Source organism: Triticum dicoccoides, chromosome 3B, assembly GCF_002162155.2.
Source record: "Triticum dicoccoides isolate Atlit2015 ecotype Zavitan chromosome 3B, WEW_v2.0, whole genome shotgun sequence".
Lineage (NCBI taxonomy): Eukaryota > Viridiplantae > Streptophyta > Magnoliopsida > Poales > Poaceae > Triticum > Triticum dicoccoides.
Genome location: NC_041385.1, coordinates 711,894,790 through 711,899,907, shown reverse-complemented (window position 1 = coordinate 711,899,907; position 5,118 = coordinate 711,894,790). Strand labels below are relative to the sequence as shown.

At 47.3% G+C, this 5,118-nt stretch overlaps 1 pseudogene; it reads right to left on the bottom strand.

The window, feature by feature from the left end:
• Nucleotides 1–604: 604 nt before the first annotated feature.
• LOC119281940 lies at nt 605–4,931 on the bottom strand (annotated as a pseudogene).
• Between the last annotated feature and the right edge of the window lie 187 nt (nt 4,932–5,118).

Sequence of the window (5,118 nt, the reverse complement as noted above, 5' to 3'; positions counted from 1 at the left end):
ATGAGCTGGTCAATACCTGTCCCTTGGTAATTCTGCAAGAACCATATATCTTACCATCTACTCCCTCGGTTCCAAATTACTAGTCGTGATTTTAGTTCATTGTTCAAATTTGAACTAAAACCACGACGAGTAATTTGAAACGGAGGGAGTACCAGTTTGTGCTCCTAGCCTTCCAAAACTGTTTGCCCAAACGTACCCCAAACTGCAGAACTAGAACATAGCATTGACAGAATTCAGAAAACACACAGAATATTCAGAAAGTTCTGCAGCCATAGTCAGGAAAGTAGCAAGGCAACGAGTCTGCTGTAAAAAAAAGGAGCAAGGCAAGGTGTGATGAACTATAAAACTCATCTAACAATATAGATACAGTAGCAAATTTTCACGTGTTAAAAAACTTAAATTGTGAATTATGTGCTTCATTTAGCATGAAAAGAAAATCACATACCAATAGATAGGCGGCATGCCCACGATGATAATATTCCCAGCTGCTTAAAGAATGCTGTACAGATTCAGAGACATGCTTTCTACTGTTTGGGAAGGCAGATGGTCGACCTAAAATGCAAAAGGAGACATCCGTGGATCCGACACTGACAAGCGGCTCTGTTTATGAGCCGAAACTCTTTGAGGACGGATTGAATACCACCTGGTCGGCACAATCCAAGCTACGTCCAGAGTAGTCATGATTAACTCCCATCAAGCTGAGATAATATATGTAGGGGATATGATTTCATCTCGTCGGTGAACCCTCGACCGCAGATGTGATCACCATGCATTATGTTCATTGTGGTAACCAAATCCAGGATATCTCTTGAACAAAATATCATTCTTGGTTGGTTTCTAGTTTTTTTTTTTTTTGAAACAAGGCAAAAGACTTGTCATTTTCATTGATTAAGAAGAAGAGAATTGTCCGGTTAATTGACGGAAAACCGGGCTAAAACCAATACAACACAGCCCACATGACATGGGCACCACCGGCCAACCTGGCCACCGGCATGGAACAAAAGCCACGACGGCACATGCCAACAGATGGCCACACGCACAAGCAACCGACAGCTCCAACTTTGACGACGAGCAACACAAGGGAAATATGTAAGATTTGTGCCGACCGTGCCCCCTGTAAACGACCACCAAATGCCTGTCATCGTCATCACCTGGACTCTCCAACGCAGCCCCAACTTCAAAGCAACCAGCAACCACGGAAGAGCACCTCGGACGTGCCTGGAAGTACCGAGTACCGAAGACCATGGACGAAGCTGTTTGGTAGGCATTGGATTCAATTGACCCCAATGAATTCAGGAAATACTTTATTAAATTAGTATTAAACACTATCTATTTATTGAAGATGACCCCACTGCCATAGACTTGACCCAGCAAACATTTTTTCTAGCTTCGTCCATGCCGAAGACCACGCCGCGACCCAAGCTTGTTTCCAGTTGCCAACAAAGGCATCGTGGGCTGACGGCTGTCTCCACTTCACTGGAGTCATCCACCTCCAGATTGAACAAGAGATACAAAATCATCACTTGTTAATTCGTAATTGACAGCAACAGAGAAATGGATATATTGGCCTAATCAGGAAGAGCGCCTCGGCCATAGTACTCGACTCCTTCGACACAGCGGTATAATTCTTGCTGGCATCGCAATAGAAGTTCTGGTATGGGCTCATTTCACGCTTGTAGCAAAGACCCCATGCCATTGGATTTGGATAAAAACGTCCACCTGAAGGAGTAACAGTTCCAGTATTTATTTGATGCTAATATATCAGAACGGATTTAAAATTTATAATAGTATGTTTAACAGTCACAGTCACACTGAGATTATCTCCAACAGCCGCCCAACACGCGGCGTGCTAAAAAAGCGTTTGCGGCGCGCTGATCGCCTGCTTTTGCGCGGCGCGGAGCGCTGGCTCCAGCGGCCGCTGTAAACTTTAGCGCGCGTGAGTAAACAACATATGCACTCCAAACACAATCAAAAAGATCAAACACAAACAAAATAAATCAACAATAAATAGTTCAATTTCGTTATTACAACTCAAACAAATAGTTTATCTTTCAATACAACAAATAGTTCAACAATACAACATCAAACGCACAAATCATGATGCCCTTTGTCGGTCATTCCATGCCCACCACTCCTTGATGAGATCCTTCTGAAAATCATCATGCGTTTCAGCAAGTCGAATAGCATGATAGGAGGCAACATAACGGGCCACCTTGGCCGCCTTCCGCCGCACTCGCACGGGATGTCCCAAGAGCTCATAGTGAGAGTAGTCTAAATCTTGGCCACGCTCATTCTCGATGATCATGTTGTGCATGATCACACAAGCATGCATGATGTACCAAAGCATCTTTTGACTCCAAAATCTAGCCGATCCTCTCACAATAGCAAATTGGGCTTGCAAAATCCCAAAAGCTCTCTCTACATCTTTTCTAGCCGCCGCATGAGCATTGTGGAAATCAAGATTTTTCTTACCTTCCGGTTTTTTCAACGGCTTCACAAATTTTTGCCACTTTGGGTAGATGCCATCCGCAAGATAGTAGCCATAGTTGTATGTATGGCCATTTGCTACAAACTGCACCGGTGGCAGTTCACCATTTGCAATCTTATTCAACAGTGGCGACTGATTAACAATGTTGATGTCATTCAAAGATCCAGGCATTTCAAAAAAAGCATGCCAAATCCAAGTCTCTTTATCGGCCACTGCTTCAAGGATTATAGTGGAACTCTTTTTTGACACGGAATTGGCCATGCGACAATTCTTCCAACTTCAATACATGCAAACTATTGAGCCAAGCATACCTGGGAAGCGCGAGCTTTGCTCATCTCCAATAGCCTTGCGGCGTCTTCGAGATTGGGAGATCTCAAATACTCCTGGCAAAACACTTGCACAATTCCGACTGCGAAGCGCTTGACACACATGATGGCTTGACTCTCACACATGGACAAGTGATCATCAACTAGATCAGCGGGGATACCGTATGCCAACATACGGAAAGCGGTTGTCACCTTCTTAAAGGTGCTATGCCCAAGCTCTTCGGCGGCATTCCTCCTTTGCTGAAAAAACCGATCATGGCTCGCTAGTTTCTCTGCAATGCGACTGAACAACTTGGTGCTCATCCTAAACCGGCGCCGGAAGTACGACTTGGGGTACACGAGAGGATCCGCAAAATAGTGCCTGATCAATCTGTTGTGGGCATCGATCCCATCCCTCCAAATTTTCTGTTGACCCATAACCGAACCATCGTGCTTCGGTTTTTTATTGATGTGCATAGCTAGGATCATTGCAAGATCCTCCTCCTCTTCAATATCAAATTCTTCTTCGGAAGAATCATATGACGAACTCATCTACAATGTTCAATTTGAACTAGGCTATAAAAACTACAAACAACATGCACCCAATTCATGTAAAAAATGTGAAGTTGAAGCAATACATACATTCCAAGCGTTTTGTCGAACACCTTGCGGGCGCTGTCAGCTGGAGGAATGCCGCGCGTGAGGGGTGGCGGCGACTAGAGAGAGACGGAGGAAACAGCGGCGACGTGGCGATAGGCCGGGGAAGTGCTGGAACGGTCGTCGTAACAAATGGGGTGGCGCGGGGGGGCGGCGGCGCCAGCGGCTGGATGGGGGTAGGTGGAAGTTGCTAGCGGGCGCTCAAGTGGCCAGCGCGCGGGAGCGGGCACAACAAATAAATGGTGTGTGATGATGTTTCGGCCTGCGCGTTGAACTAGTTATGCAGCACGCGCGGTTTTTACGCCTCCGCTGGAGCGCCGGAGCGGTAGCGCGCGCGCAAAAACCACTAATTTTTCAGCACCGGGCTTATATAGCGCGTCTGTTGGAGATGCTCTGAGCATGTATCACAATCCCAATACCTTAAACAATGATATTCTCTGCAGATCAAAATGGATTTAAAATGAGATCTCATTTAAAATTTACCAAAATCCATCATATTCTTATGAAGAGCTGCACATGTTAAGTTCGAAACTGGATAAGGAACTATTCTGATGAAATGTTATTCCAGTGGAAAGTAGTAATTAGCATGCCACATCACAGTGTGGCAATCAGTTTTCAACAATTACAGACAGATTTTAGTTTCAACATATGTACCTTACGCCTCTATCTTTTAACAACATTCTGCTGTCATGCAAAATTTGGTACAATTCCACCTCTGCAGCAAACGCATCCGTCTTGTTTCACCTGTTATATGTGTCACTCATCAACTTCCGCTGTTACTTGCCAGGGATGACTCTTTGAACATTTTGCACAGCTAAATCCTGTTGGGCATGCTGAAATTTTGTGATGGTGTGTCTATGTTTGTCAACTTTCTCTGCATATCCTATTCGTAAGCATCTCTGTACTGTTTGCCTGTGGAGTGCTCGAGTATGTTTATAGCAGCAATTAGACTGATCCCGCATCGGCTTAGCATTCAGGAGATCCCTGATAGGCAAATTAAGGAAAACCAGAGTCGGGACAGGGGAGAAGCGTACACGAGGTGCTGGCGCCGACGTGGCCGAGGAAGGCGGCGACCTCCGTGACGCCCATCTCCTTGCCGCCGGTGGTGCCGAACCCGCGGGGCTCGAAGAGCGCGGCGGCGGCGATGAAGGCCTGGTAGTCCCAGAAGCCGGCGCGTGGGCGATGGAGTCGTTCCGCCTGGGGAAGAGCTCCTCGAGTGGCGGGCCTTGAAGAAGTCGGTGATGGTCCGTTTGCAGCAGAGCCTGCTGCCGCTGCACTCCCACCCCTTGTCGCCCGCCTCCTCGTCGCCCACCTGACCACTCGCCTCCGCCGCCGGGAGCAGCGCGAGCAGCAGGAATGCCGCCGCCAGCGCCATCCTCATCGCTCTCGCAGCGCGGCGTGCGCAGAGGCAGGGCCTACGTACGAGAAATAGGCGACGGGTCAACCGAGCGGCTCAACGCGGCGAGGGAGGTGGAAGTTGAGATATGTCACACTCCCACACTTGCTTCTATTCATCCATCAAAGTACATTTATACAGATCACAGGAGAGAGAAGCAGAGAACGTGGGAGAGTACAACGGCATGAGCCGGCTATCGCTAGCATGCAGGAGAAGATAAGCACGATGTACGTGGGCTGTTGGAGACGCGCATAACGATGGCTAGCCACCTG